The 16,459-nt window shown below is 32.5% G+C and overlaps 1 non-coding gene across 1 annotated transcript; it reads right to left on the minus strand.

Annotated features, from left to right (window-relative positions):
• Positions 1 to 847: 847 nt before the first annotated feature.
• Positions 848 to 954, minus strand: LOC139846234 (small nucleolar RNA R71). Its single transcript, XR_011758962.1, has one exon. It is a non-coding gene; the product is annotated as a small nucleolar RNA R71 (small nucleolar RNA).
• Between the last annotated feature and the right edge of the window lie 15,505 nt (positions 955 to 16,459).

Raw genomic sequence — 16,459 nt, forward strand, 5'->3', positions numbered from 1 at the left:
GGCAAGTTGTGGGCTTCCGATTTAAAGGGTCTTGGCTACCTGCTGCATCTATTGGCTATTCAAAACGTGGGAAAAATCAGAAAAGTCTATTAATTTGATAACTTATATAATTTTTATCTTTTATAACTAATAGGATATTCAGTGAATGTACCGAGCAAAACGTTCACCACCGTTCATACGTTCACCACCCGTAACTCAATCAAGACATCTAGCCAATATTGTCGCCGTTGATTTTTCTCTAGAATCGTCATCTAGTCGACCAAGTACTCCAATTCAAATTTCCGATAATCCATTTTTTGAACTCGACCTCACAATTGAGAATCCAGAGGATATTCAGGGACAATTCAGAGATCCTGAACCACTAATCATTCCTCCTGAACCACAAATTACTCATCCAGAGATTGTCGAGGAAGAAACCATTAAGTCAGAATCCTCTAGTGATTCAGATTCAACAAATACAATCATGGAAGTAACGGAACCTCTACGTATGGAAGATCGAATGAGAGCCACACGTACGGGCCAAGGTCACGCCATTATTAAGCTAGACATTAATGTGCCAGATTATGAAATCAAAGGACAAATCCTACACATGGTAACTAATCAATGTCAATATAGTGGTACGTCGAAGGAAGATCCAAACGAACATCTTCGAACCTTTAATAGGATTTGTACTCTATTTAAAATCCGAGAAGTGGAGGATGAACAAATCTATCTCATGTTATTTCCCTGGACTTTAAAGGGAGAAGCCAAAGATTGGTTAGAATCGTTACCTGAAGGGGCGATTGATACATGGGACGTTTTAGTTGAAAATTTTCTTAAACAATTCTTTCCAGCATCTAAAGCCGTGAGACTTCAAGGAGAAATTGTTACGTTTGTGCAAAATCCAAATGAAACATTATATGAGGCATGGACAAGATTTGGAAAGTTATTGAGAGGATGTCCGCAACATGGTTTAGACACTTATCAAATAGTACAAATATTCTACCAAGGTGTCGACGTTGCTACACGAAAAGACATCGACATAACAGCTGGTGGTTCCATTATGAAGAAAATCGCAACTGAAGCTTATAAAATTATTGATAACACAGCATCCCACTCACATGAGTGGCATCAAGAAAAAGATATTTTTCGATCATCTAAAGCGGCTAGAGCCGATTCTAGCCATGACTTTGATTCCGTTTCCGCAAAAATAGATGCTTTTGAAAGACGAATGGAAAAGATGAATAAAGATATTCACGCAATACGAATCAGTTGTGAGCAATGCGGTGGACCACACTTAACGAAAGAGTGTCACATTGAGCAAACGATGGAACAAAGTGAGAATGTTTCCTACATAAACCAAAGGCCGGGAAATAATTATCAAAATAATTATCAACCGCCAAGGCCAAACTTCAATCGAAATCAAAACATTCTTTACAATCCAAATGGACCTAACAATAACTCATACAACCAACAAGGTCCGAATAACCAACCAACTCAAAACAACACTTTCAATCAACAAAAACCTGGCTTGTATAAACCACCACAACAAACCGAAGAGAAAAAGCCAAATCTGGAAGAAATGATGGCAAAGCTAATGGAATCTCAAACACAATTTATTACATCTCAAACCCAAACAAATGAGAGGTTTGATCAGTCATTAAGAACTCAACAAGCTTCCATTTTGAATCTAGAAAAACATATAGGTACTCTTGCTAGCATGATGAGTGAGAGGGAACAAGGAAAGCTACCGAGTGATACTGAAGTAAATCCTCGAAATGAGAATGTTAATATGGTATCAACGAATTCTCAAAAAGCAGCATCAGAAGATGGGAAGGTATTAGATGTGAGTAACAATCAAGAAGTTACAACACCACCACCAACACCCGAGTATGTAAAGCCAGTGGTGGCACCCTATAGACCACCCATCCCATTTCCAAGAAAAGGAGTTGAGTATGAGCAAGTGATAGGTAATAAAGTTTGTGATACCTCTGGAAAGAAGAAGAAGAATAAGAAAGTGCAAGAAACAGAAACCGTAAAAGTAAACCCGGTAAAGACAGTTCCACTGAAACCTCCACCCAGGTTGGGTGATCCGGGTGAATTTATTGTTCCTTGTCTACTTAGTGATTGTGTCATGTATGATGCACTAGCAGATTTAGGTGCGAGTGTGAGTGTTATGCCTCTTTCATTATATAAGAGATTAGGAGTAGGTGAGTTAAGTCCAACAGAGATGAGTGTTCGACTCTTTGATCAAACCATTAGGCACCCAGTTGGAATTGCTGACAACCTACCAGTTCAAGTGGGTAATTTAACCTTTTTAGTCGAATTTATTGTCATTGACATAGAAGAGGGCCCAAACATTCCTCTAATTTTAGGTCGACCATTCTTAGCATCTACCAGGGCGTTATTTGATGTAAGAGAGGGTAGAATGACACTTAATGATGGTGAAAAATCGATCACCTTTGTGAGTCGAAAGTCTAAATCTCCACCAACCAAAACTGTTGAACCGATAAAAACGATCGATGAGAAGCATATTGTTTTATCAACTCCAACGGTAGTGCTTAACAATAATAAAATGCCTAAGTGTGAAAAAGATGAAGTAAAACCTAATGATGACCTGATAATAAAGAACCCCGTTGTTGATACGAAATTAAATGACACCGTTATTAATAGTTCAATGAAGAAACTTATTAAACGGATTCGCGATGCTAGAACCAAGGAGAACTTTAAGTTATGTAACCGGTTAGAATCCAATCTATCGCCTAAAGAAAAGGCGAAACTAATTGAATTTGTGGATATTACTCAGGAATCCGACCAATGGCTTAAAGCAAAAGTCACAGATATGCAAGTTGATTATGGTCCAAGAGAAATTGACGATGAAGTTAACCACAATTTCGACACCACAGCTACCTAAGTGTGGGGAGATTCAAATATTCTAAAAAGAAAATGCTATCTAGAGTTAGTTGTTATGTTCTCGTGTAGTTCCGAGAATGGAATCAGATTGGTCTTTTCCACTAGCAGACACTAAAGAACTAGTTTTCTTCCCCATTCTGAATTTTTTGTTTTGTAGGTTTTGTATAAAATTAATACGCTTTTTAAATTTAAGTTTTGTGTGAATTTAAAAACAAAATTTACTTTATTTCATTAAGTTTAAAAAATAATTTCTAAAATTCGTCGTAAGTTAAAGACTAGATCATAGAATCGAAATTGCTTTACCCGAGGACGGGGCGAAAAATTTTGTTATCATTATTTTTAATTTTATTGATCTAAAGTATAAAAAAAAATTTTAAAAAAATTAAAAAACCCAAAAATCTTTGCTTTTAAAACAATCGCTTTAAAAACGATAAATTTTAAATTTTGTCGAGGGACGGACTAGGTAAACATACCGAAACTACCTAAAGTAAAAGGAAACAAATTTTTTTTTAAAAAAGCTTTATTCAAATTGTTTTAATAAATAAAGGTTTATATATATATATATATATATATATATATATATATATATATATATATATATATATATATATATATATATATATATATATATATATATATATATATATGCTTGTAGTTTATCTTATGTACAAAACAGGGTAAAACATCGCACTTTCAAAGACTGACCTTAAGTTCAGCAAAAGCAACTAATTTTGACGACAAGACGTAAAATATCAAATGTGATATAAAATAATATGTTTGCAAACTCGGTATTTTTAATCACTTTTCTACACTAATCACCCTCATGAATTTATAATTATAGTCTGATTTCATGCAAATGAGGACATTGCATGATCTCAAGTGTGGGGAAGGGTTATAAATTCTCTCGGGTTTATACTTAGTTTAATTGCCAAATTTTGTGAAAATTTGAAAAATTTTCAACTAAATGAATTCAAAATCATGTTTATACATATTTATGAACGATAAAACTAGGTTATAATACCGAAGTTATTGTTACCTCGGAGAGAACATAAATGGAGAAACAACCCAAAACGTTAGAATTCATTTAAAATGGAATAGAGGAGAATAAAAAGGCAAAGAAAAAAAATAAATAAAAGCTAAGTGTGGAAAGAATTTATCAAGTTATTTTAAACACATATCACATATGTTTGTACAAGATTATTACAGGTACTTTTGTTTTGGACGATTTTAATTAGTGTTACCCGATTTATTGTAATACCTTTGAAAGAATAGATGGATCTACACGATGAATCAATTTCATCATTAAAAGGAAGTAAAGTCTTCCGAAAAAGACACGCGCTTCTTGATTTAAGTCAGGAAGTTGTCGTCCAGACCAGCTGTAGGTTGACGAAAAATCTAGAAAAGTCATCTCTAAAATCAGCAGGAAATCCACGGACCTCAGCATCAAATAGGGTCGCTAAGTGGTCAGACTTATCCTAACCATGAGAGGAGCTGTCTCGTAAAATGGGGAGGGCGCCGTGCAAATTACCTTGATAAAACTAATGAATCAGACCCCCAGAAAAGGATAATCTCCTTAAATATTAAAAATCGGCTTTTAAGACTGATATTACTCAATCCTTGAGATTGACTTTAAAGATTGAGAATTACAAACTCATGGAATTCAATGATATCTAAACTCGAGCTTGAACGAGAAAATATTTTGATCAAAATTACAAACCAATTTGTTTTCTTAAAATCCTATTTTCAATGCATTCATTACCATTGAACGTAAAATCCTAGGAATTCACCTGGAATTCATTAGGTCACCTGAACCAAATCGGGTGTCAACCGTAAGAACTGTAGTTACCCGAACTTTTTCATGTTTTTATATATTAAATGAAATTGATATTTACATGATTAAATGTTTCCAACATGTTAAGCAATCAAACTTGTTAAGACTTGATTAATTGAAATAGGTTTCATATAGACAATTGACCACCCAAGTTGACCGGCGATTCATGAACGTTAAAACTTGTAAAAACTGTATGATGACATATATATGGATATATATATAGTTAACATGATATTATGATAAGTAAACATATCATTAAATATATTAACAATGAACTACATATGTAAAAACAAGACTACTAACTTAATGATTTTGAAACGAGACATATATGTAACGATTATCGTTGTAACGACATTTAATACATATATATCATATTAAGATATATTAATACATCATGATATCATGATAATGTAATAATTTAACATCTCATTTGATTTAATAAACAATGGGTTAACAACATTTAACAAGATCGTTAACCTAAAGGTTTCAAAACAACACTTACATGTAACGACTAACGATGACTTAACGACTCAGTTAAAATGTATATACATGTAGTGTTTTAATATGTATTCATACACTTTTTAAAGACTTCAAGACACTTATCACAATACTTCTACTTAACAAAAATGCTTACAATTACATCCTCGTTCAGTTTCATCAACAATTCTACTCGTATGCACCCGTATTCGTACTCGTACAATACACAGCTTTTAGATGTATGTACTATTGGTATATACACTCCAATGATCAGCTCTTAGCAGTTCATGTGAGTCACCTAACACATGTGGGAAGCATCACTTGGCAACTAGCATGAAATATCTCATAAAATTACAAAAATATGAGTAATCATTCATGACTTATTTACATGTAAATAAAATTACACATCCTTTATATCTAATCCATATACTGTGATGACCCGAAAATTTTTGACTTATTTAAACCAATTCTCTATACGATTTATTATTTTAACAAGTTAAACAAAGTCTGTTAGATTGAGTCTCAAAAATTTTAGAACTGTTCATATATACAATTACTTTTGATTACTCTCGACGATTCATGAACAATTATATGTATGTATATATATATATGTACAAGTAAAAATGAATTTTCTACAGTAAAACACTATTTGCTACAGTAAAACACTATTTGCTACAGTAAAATACTATTTGACGTCGACGAACTAGCAAACAAAAACAGAAAAGGCGGCCATGCGATCGCATGGAAAAAACACTGAAAACTCATGCGATCGCATGAGCTACAGTAAATGGAAAAGTATTATAAAAGGTCAGTTTGCTCGACGAAGTAATACCATCTATATCTCTCTGATCATTCTTACATTTATATTATAATTATAATTATAATTATAATTTATAATTTAAGTTTAATAATAATAAGGTATATACGCGGGTGTTTTAATTCGGGTTTCAAACCGCTTTAAGCTAAGGAAATATTGGGTATTGTTCGGGGTATTGTTCTTGAATCCAAGGCCAACCATACAGTCGTCTACCAGCATTACGTCTACGCAATTTACCTACAATATTGAATCGCAATATTGAACTGTGAGTTATAGTCTCCCTTTTTAAATGCTTTAAATATTTTTGGGCTGAGAATACATGCAATTTATTTTAAACGCAATATGACACAAGTACATACTAAATTCTACACTGAGTTAAACCGAAAATCCCTTAGCTTTGGTAACTAGTAGCTGCCAGTACATAGGATATGGACTGGTGGGCGCGAATAATTGTATATGGATCCATAGGGCTTGACATCCCCGTCCGAGCTAGAGTGCTAGCCTTTTAACAGACGTATGTTATTTGAGTTTAAGACACGTTGGTTTGCGTGTATTAAAACGAATGGGGTAATTATCACTATAGCGTTAAGTTTAGTTACCAGGGTGCTCTGTTACGTAGAATCTATTGATAAACTTTTGATAAAATCTTGTGGTCTATCTTTATATATGTTTATGACTCGAGCAATTAAACCTATAACTCACCAACATTCGTGTTGACTTTTTAGCATGTTTTATTCTCAGGTCCTTAGAATGCTTCCGCTGTGATGTGCTTGTTACCTGCATGGAGTCTCTCATGCTTTGTACAAAGTTTATTGCATTCAAAATAAAACTGCGTTGTGTAATAAATAATTGGACTGTGATGTCAACCTGTAAATTAAAGACTTATGTATTTTGGGGTTTTGCTTATACCTAAGTACTCGCCCACATGTTTATAACTTTCTATGTTTAGAAAATCACTTATTTTAATGAATGCAATATTTTATCAAAACGTATCATATAGAGGTCAAAACCTCACTGTGGAATCAATGATTAACGTGCCGCGTCAATAGCGATTTTGACGGGTCGTTACATATACTAACGACCAAAAACATCTACAAACACTTCCATTCTTCAATTTTCTTCATCTAATTAATCACTCTCAAGTTCTATCTTCAAGTTCTAAGTGTTCTTCATAAATTCTACAAGTTCTAGTTTCATAAAATCAAGAATACTTCCAAGTTTGCTAGCTTACTTCCAATCTTGTAGAGTGATCATCCAACCTCAAGAAATCTTTATTATTTTCAGTAAGATATCTTTCTAATACAAGGTAATACTCATATTCAAACTTTGATTCAATTTCTTTAACTATAACAATCTTATTTCGAGTGGAAATCTTACTTGAACTTGTTTTCGTGTCATGATTCTGCTTCAAGAACTTTCAAGCCATCCAAGGATCCTTTGAAGCTAGATCTATTTTTCTCATTTCCAGTAGCTTTATCCAGAAAACTTGAGGTAGTAATGATGTTCATAACATCATTCGATTCATACATATAAAGCTATCTTATTCGAAGGTTTAAAATTGTAATCATTAGAACATAGTTTAGTTAATTCTAAACTTGTTCGCAAACAAAAGTTAATCCTTCTAACTTGACTTTTAAAATCAACTAAACACATGTTCTATATCTATATGATATGCTAACTTAATGATTTAAAACCTGGAAACACGAAGAACACTGTAAAACCGGACATACGCCGTCGTAGTAACACCGGGGGCTGTTTTGGGTTAGTTAACTAAAAACTATGATAAACTTTGATTTAAAAGTTATTCTTCTGGGAAAATGATTTTTCTTATGAACATGAAACTATATCCAAAAATCATGGTTAAACTCAAAGTGAAAGTATGTTTTCTAAAATGGTCATCGAGACGTCGTTCTTTCGACTGAAATGACTATCTTTACAAAAATGACTTGTAACTTATATTTCCGAGTATAAACCTATACTTTTTCTGTTTATATTCATAAAATAGAGTTCAATATGAAACCATAGCAATTTGATTCACTCAAAACGGATTTAAAATGAAGAAGTTATGGGTAAAACAAGATTGGATAATTTTTCTTGTTGTAGCAACGTGAACATTGGTAACAAATCTATATTAATCATATCCTAGCTAACTTATATTGTATTATACATGTATTCTAATATATTATGTAATCTTGGGATACCATAGACACGTATGCAAATATTTTGACATATCATATCGACCCATGTGTATATATTATTTGGAACAACCATAGACACTCTATATGCAGTAATGTGGGTATTAGCTATACAGGGTTGAGGTTGATTCTAAAAATATATATACTTTGAGTTGTGATCTAGCCTGAGACATGTATACATTGGGTCGTGGATTGATTCAAGATAATATATATCAATTTTTTTTCTGTACATCTAACGTTGAACAACTAGTTGTAGGTTACTAACGAGGACAACTGACTTAATAAACTTAAAACATCAAAATGTATTAAAAGTGTTGTAAATATATTTTGAATATACTTTGATATATATGTACATATTTATTATAGGTTCGTGAATCGACCAGTGGCCAAGTCTTACTTCCCGACGAAGTAAAAATCTGTGAAAGTGAGTTATAGTCCCACTTTTAAAATCTAATATTTTTGGGATGAGAATACATGCAGGTTTTATAAATGATTTACAAAATAGACACAAGTACGTGAAACTAGATTCTATGGTTGAATTATCAAAATCGAATATGCCCCTTTTATTAATTCTGGTAATCTAAGAATTAGGGAACAGACACCCTAATTGACGCGAATCCTAAAGATAGATCTATTGGGCCTAACAAACCCCATCCAAAGACCGGATGCTTTAGTACTTTAAAATTTATATCATATCCGAAGGGTGTCCCGGAATGATGGGGATATTCTTATATATGCATCTTGTTAATGTCGGTTACCAGGTGTTCACCATATGAATGATTTTTATCTCTATGTATGGGATGTATATTGAAATATGAAATCTTGTGGTCTATTGTTACGATTTGATATATATAGATTAAACCTATAACTCACCAACATTTTTGTTGACGTTTTAAGCATGTTTATTCTCAGGTGATTATTAAGAGCTTCCGCTGTCGCATACTTAAATAAGGACAAGATTTGGAGTCCATGCTTGTATGATATTGTGTAAAAACTGCATTCAAGAAACTTATTTCGTTGTAACATATTTGTATTGTAAACCATTATGTAATAGTCGTGTGTAAACTGGATATTTTAGATTATCATTATTTGATAATCTACGTAAAGCTTTTTAAACCTTTATGGATGAAATAAAGGTTATGGTTTGTTTTAAAATGAATGCAGTCTTTGAAAAACGTCTCATACAGAGGTCAAAACCTCGCAACGAAATCAATTAATATGGAACGTTTTTAATCAATAAGAACGGGACATTTCAGTTGGTATCAGAGCGTTGGTCTTAGAGAACCAGAATTTTGCATTAGTGTGTCTTATCGAGTTTGTTAGGATGCATTAGTGAGTCTGGACTTCGACCGTGTTTACTTGAAAAATGATTGCTTAACAAATTTTGTTGGAAACTATATATTTTTAACATGTAAATATTATGTGATATATTAATCTCTTAACGTGTTTGATATTATGTGATAGATGTCTACCTCTAGAACAAGTCCCATTGACTCACCTAATAATAATGAAGAGTCAAATGTAAATTGGAATGATTCGTGGACTGATTCACAAGTTCCCGAAGAGGAACCGAAAGAAGAGTCGGAACCGGAAGAAGAATCGGAACCGTAAGAAGAATCGGAACCGGAAGAAGAAATAGAACCAGTGGTTGAAATAATAAAACGGTTAAGTAGAAGAAAATCCTCAACCAACCGACCAAAGTTAATTATGGTCAATGGTGTTTCCGCCAAGGAAGCAAAGTATTGGGTGGATTACCAATTCTCCGATGAATCGGATCCCGACAAGGATTCCGATGATGTTATAGAAATTACCCCAACACAATTTAATAAGGCAAAAGAGAACAATAACGGAAAGGGCATAAAAATAGAGAAATTTGATTCCAAACCCGATGAACTTTATATGTATCGTCAACACCCGTATTTCTTAAGTTGTGACAATAACCTGGGAACCTCTAAACCACCAGGTTTTTCTAAACCAATGTGGAAACCGACAGATCGTATTAGGGGAACATCATATAACCCTAGAAACTTGTCAAAACGAACCAAAACTGAAGAAGAAGAAATGAGCGAGTCGGAATAAGATAGTTGTATTCGTGTGGTGTAATATATGTAATATAGTGTGCTTATGCTTTATGATATATGTAAAAATTTCTTGTATTAATAAGTATTTTTTATGAATCTAACTCTTGTCTATTTTACAGTATAAAAACACAAAATGGATAGACAACCCAATATTTTAAGAGACCTACCCGGAGACTTGATTGATAAAATCATGTCTAGAGTCGGTCAGAATTCCTCGGCACAACTATTTAAGGCGAGATCAGTTTGTAAGACATTCGAAGAACGTTCCAAGAATGCCTTGATTTATAAAAGGCTTTCGTTCGAAAGATGGGGGATATCACATTAGGAAATCCATAAGTTACGATGTGTTTACTTTGACGCATATATTGCGGGGAACCCAAATGCTATTTTACGCAACGGGTTAAGAAATTATTTTGACTCAATATATCCGAATATAGGACTTCGTGATTTAGAAAAAGCGGCTAACATGCAACATAAAGAAGCATGTTATGCTTACGGGTTAGTAATGTTCGCTTCTCACCAAAGTGAGAACAAGAACATCGGGCTACAACTATTAAACAAAACGTTCCCACAAGTGACGAAGTCGGTAATTGGGGTAAGAAATGAGGTTTTTAGGTTATTACGAGACTGTTGGTCATTACGTAACCTTCATCCTTTTGACGACGTTACAACACATTGTCTTACTATCGGTCACAACGGTTATGTTCCATAAAACCAAGGATGGGAAGTGGTATTAGTAAAACCAGAATGCATGACTTGTTTCTGGACTTATGAATTACGTGTCTTTATTGCCTTTGCTGAACGCCTTATTTATTAACTAGAATTATCTTCGCAACTACTTTGTATCAAAGTTTTATGTTCTATATTTCATGTTATATGTAAAATAGCGGTATTGTAAGTTTGCAAGTGATAATGCTAAAAATGAACATATATTTCATAGCATTATTCCTCAAGAAAGACAGGCTTTTAGTTGCAATTATTCTATTTAAAAGTGATATTCGTTTAAATAATAAAAGGTGAAGACAAAAGACAGATTCGACGAATTGAAGACGCAAACGACCAAAAAGCTCAAAAGTACAAAATACAATCAAAGAGGTTCCAATTATTGATAAGAAACGTCTCGAAATTACAAGAGTACAAGATTCAAAATGCAAAGTACAAGATATTAAATTGTACGCAAGGACGTTCGAAAATCCGGAACCGGGACATGAGTCAACTCTCAACGCTCGACGCAACGGACTAAAAATTACAAGTCAACTATGCACATAAATATAATATAATATTTAAATAATTCTTATAATTATTTATATATTATATAATATATTATAAACCGTCGGCAAGAAAGGCTCCAAACTTGTGTGAGCTGTAAAAGCAAACTCCGCGAGTTGCGGAGTTTGCAGTGCAAAAACTACGCGAGTCGCGGAGCCCCTAATTTTGAAACTGCCTATAAAGCTCGCGCATTCTGATCGTAAAAATCATCCAATATATCCATCCATATATCTAAACGTATATATTTATATTTATATTTTAATTTTAATTTTAATCCTAATAATAAGGGTATGTTAGCTAATGTTGTAAGGGTGTAAGTCGAAATTCTGTCTGTGTAACGCTACGCTATTTTTAATCATTGTAAGTTATGTTCAACCTTTTTAATTTAATGTCTCGTAGCTAAGTTATTATTATGCTTATTTAATCCGAAGTAATCATGATGTTGGGCTAATTACTAAAATTGGGTAATTGGGCTTTGTACCATAATTGGGGTTTGGACAAAAGAACGACACTTGTGGAAATTAGACTATGGGCTATTAATGAGCTTTATATTTGTTTAACTAAATGATAGTTTGTTAATATTAATATAAAGATTTACAATTGGGCGTCCCTATAAATTACCATATACACTCAATCGGATATGATGGGCGGGGTATTTATATGTACGAATAATCGTTCATTTAACCGGACACGGGAATGGATTAATAGCCACTAGAATAATTAAAACAGGGGTGAAATTATGTACAAGGACACTTGGTATAATTGATAACAAAATATTAAAACCTTGGGTTACACTCAGTCGACATCCTGGTGTAATTATTAAACAAAGTATTAAAATCTTGTTACAGTTTAAGTCCCCAATTAGTTGGAATATTTAACTTCGGGTGTAAGGATAATTTGACGAGGACACTCGCACTTTATATTTATGACTGATGGACTGTTATGGACAAAAACCAGACGGACATATTAAATAATCCAGGACAAAGGACAATTAACCCATGGGCATAAAACTAAAATCAACACGTCAAACATCATGATTACGGAAGTTTAAATAAGCATAATTCTTTTATTTCATATTTAATTTCCTTCATTTTATATTTAATTGCACTTCTAATTATCGCATTTTTATTGTTATTGTATTTAATTGCACTTTTAATTATCGTACTTTTTAATTATCGCAAGTTTATTTTATCGCACTTTTATTATTCGCAATTTCATTATCGTTATTTACTTTACGCTTTAATTTAAGTCTTGTATTTATTTTTAATATTTTACATTTGGTTTTAACTGCGACTAAAGTTTTAAAATCGACAAACCGGTCATTAAACGGTAAAAACCCCCCTTTATAATAATAATACTACTTATATATATATTTGTATTTTTATAAAAGTAAACTAATATAGCGTTAAGCTTTGTTTAAAGATTTTTCCTGTGGAACGAACCGGACTTACTAAAAACTACACTACTGTACGATTAGGTACACTACCTATAAGTGTTGTAGCAAGGTTTAAGTATATCCATTCTCTAAATAAATAAATATCTTGTGTAAAATTGTATCGTATTTAATAGTATTTCCCTGTAAAAATTAATAGTATTTCGTACACCCCGCTGCACATATCAAGTATTTTTGGCGCCGCTGCCGGGGAACTCTTAAACGCCGGAAGCGCAACGCTAATATAAAAGAAAAAAAAAGATTTTCAGTTTACTTTTATTAAAATACGTTTTTATAAAAATACGTTTTTAATTATTCAAAAATATAAAAAGAAAAACAAAAATATAAGTATTTTTAAGATTTTGTTAAATATTTAAGTTTTATAAAGTTTCTTTATTTTTATATAAGTTTTATTTAAGTATTTTGTTTTTATTTAAAACATATATAAAAAAATATATATATATAAATCTATTTTTAAGATTTTTATTTATAAAATTATAAAGTAGTCCTATTTTTATTCTAATTTTTAAAATATAATTTTTTATTATATAAAAATTTTAGATTATAAAACAGAAAATATAAAACAGAAAATATAAAATAAATAAAAAAACGTCAAATTTAAAACTGTACCAGAGTTGAATTTTGGAACCCCGCGACTCGCGGGGTTTGCTGCTTGAAATACCGCAACTCGCGGAGCCACTCTGACGCCGACAGAAACCCTAATCTGCATTTAATTAGGAGTAATTAATTATTATTATTATTTTAACCCTAATTAATTTAATTATTATTATAATTTAGTTTAAGTTTTAATTTAATTAGTATAATTAATTATAATTAGTTTTAATATATATAAAAATTAATGCTTTTATAAAATAATATAAAAATAATATTTTTATAAAAATTTGTAACTTTTTACAACTTTTTGTATATTTTTATAATTTGTCCCTTTTTAATCGTTTTAGCGTAATATTTGTATTTTTAGCTCATATTTAGTTTTAAACTTAGTTTTTGCCATTGTTATTTTTACTTCTAGATTTTTAGGCTTTGCCGTAGAATTCCTTAAGTGCTTTTTCTTTAGACTAAGATTTAGGTGCTTTAGAATTTTGCGACGCCTTTTTAAGTTTTAGTTTCTTTTCAAGTTATTTCCATTTGGGATATAGTTTTTCCTGTAAGCTTTAATATTTTTAGACGACTTTTACCTATGTATCAATTATCATTCCAATTAGTAATCTCAATTTGCGATTATAATTTTAAGTTAGTTGTAGTAATAAGGTTAGGTTAGTCAAGTGTTTTTAAGTTTTATAAGTTTCTTTTATTTTTCCGTCACCTTTTATTTTTCAACCATTTTTCTTTTTCGACCTTTTTCGACGAACTCTTTTTCTTTCTTATTTCTCGCTATTCTAGTTTTAGGACATAGATTTTTATTCTACTTCTTATCTAAATTTCTTAAAATTACGAAAATTTATTTTAAGTGGTTAAATTGATAGACATCAAAATTTTCTGGTTCGTAGTAATAGTTAGATTTGTATGTGGACCGGGTTATTGGAGCCAAACAGTCCTCAATTATATTGAGACCAAACGAATCTTGCCCCTCTACTGCATCTTTTGGCTATTCGAAATGTGGGCAAAATCAGAAAAGTCTATTGATTGGATAACTTATTATAATTTTTCTTTCCTTTTAAAAACTAATAGGATATTCAGTGGATGCACCGAGCAAGACGTTCACCACCTTTTGTACGTTCACCACCTGTAACTAGATCAAGACATTTAGCAAATATTACCACCGTTGATTTTTCTTTAGAATCGTCATCCAGTCGACCAAGTACTCCAGTTTAAATTTCCGATAATCCATTTTTTGAACCCGACCTCACAATTGAGAATCCGGAGAATATTCAGGAACGATTCATAGATCCTGAACCACTAAACTTTCCTCCGGAACCACCAATTATTCAAACAGAGATTGTTGAGGAACGAACCATTAAATCAGAATCCTCTAGTGATTCAGATTCAACAAATTCAATTATGGAAAATCTGGAACCTTTAAGTATGGAAGACCGAATGAGAGCTAAACGCACTGGCCAAGGTCACGCAATTACTCATCCTGACATTAATGCGCCAGATTATGAAATCAAAGGACAAACTCTACATATGGTGACTAATCAATGCCAATTTAGTGGTGCGCCGAAGGAAGATCCAAATGAACATCTACGTACCTTTAATAGGATCTGCACACTATTTAAAATCCGAGAAGTGGAGGATGAACAGATATATCTCATGTTATTTCCCTGGACTTTAAAGGGAGAAGCCAAAGATTTGTTGGAATCGTTACCTGAAGGGGCGATTGATACATGGGACGTTTTAGTTGAAAAATTTCTTAAACAATTCTTTCCTGCATCTAAAGCCGTAAGACTTCAAGCAGAAATTGTTACGTTTACACAGAAGCCAAATGAAACTCTATATGAGGCGTGGACTAGATTTGGAAAGTTATTAAGAGGATGTCCGCAATATGGTTTAGACACTTGTCAAATAGTACAAATATTCTACCAAGGATGCGACATCACTACAAGGAAAGACATAGATATAGCAGCTGGTGGTTCTATTATGAAGAAAACCGAAACTGATGCTTACAAAATTATTGATAACACTGCTTCCCACTCACATGAGTGGCACCAAGAAAAAGATATCGTTAGATCATCTAAAGCAGCTAGAGCCGATTCTAGCCATGACTTAAATTCCATTTCCGCAAAGATAGATGCTGTCGAGAGACGAATGGAAAAGATGACTAAAGATATTCACTCAATACGAATTAGTTGTGAGCAGTTTAGAGGACCACATTTGACAAAAGATTGTCTCAGTATTGAATTAACTATAGAACAAAGAGAGAATATTTCATACATAAACCAAAGACCTAGAAATAATTATCAGAATAATTATAAACCGCCAAGACCGATTTACAATCAAAACCAGAATTATAACCGAAATATTCCATACAACAACCAACAAGGTCCTAGCAATCAACAAGTATCCAATAATACTTACAACCAGCAAAGACCTAATTTTCAAAACAAACCACCATAACAAACCGATGATAAAAAGCCGAATTTAGAAGATATGATGACGAAGCTAGTTGAAACTCAAGCGCAGTTTTTCACATCTCAGAAACAAACCAATGAACAAAATGCTCAAGCATTTAGAAATCAACAAGCTTCTATTCAAAATCTGGAACAAGAAGTAAGTAACCTAGCAAGGTTAATAGGTGAAAGAAAACCGGGAAGTCTACCTAGTGATACAAATGCTAACCCCCGGAATGAAACAGCTAAAGCCATTACCACAAGAAGTGGTACAACACTTAAACCACCTGAAATACCTGTAACTTCTGATGAAGCTATTCATACTCCACAAGAACCACAACCTGATCAAGATAAGGAAAAAGAACCGGTAGTTGAGAAGGTTAATAAAGATAAC

Source organism: Rutidosis leptorrhynchoides, chromosome 4 (assembly GCF_046630445.1).
Source record: "Rutidosis leptorrhynchoides isolate AG116_Rl617_1_P2 chromosome 4, CSIRO_AGI_Rlap_v1, whole genome shotgun sequence".
Classification (NCBI taxonomy): Eukaryota; Viridiplantae; Streptophyta; class Magnoliopsida; order Asterales; family Asteraceae; genus Rutidosis; species Rutidosis leptorrhynchoides.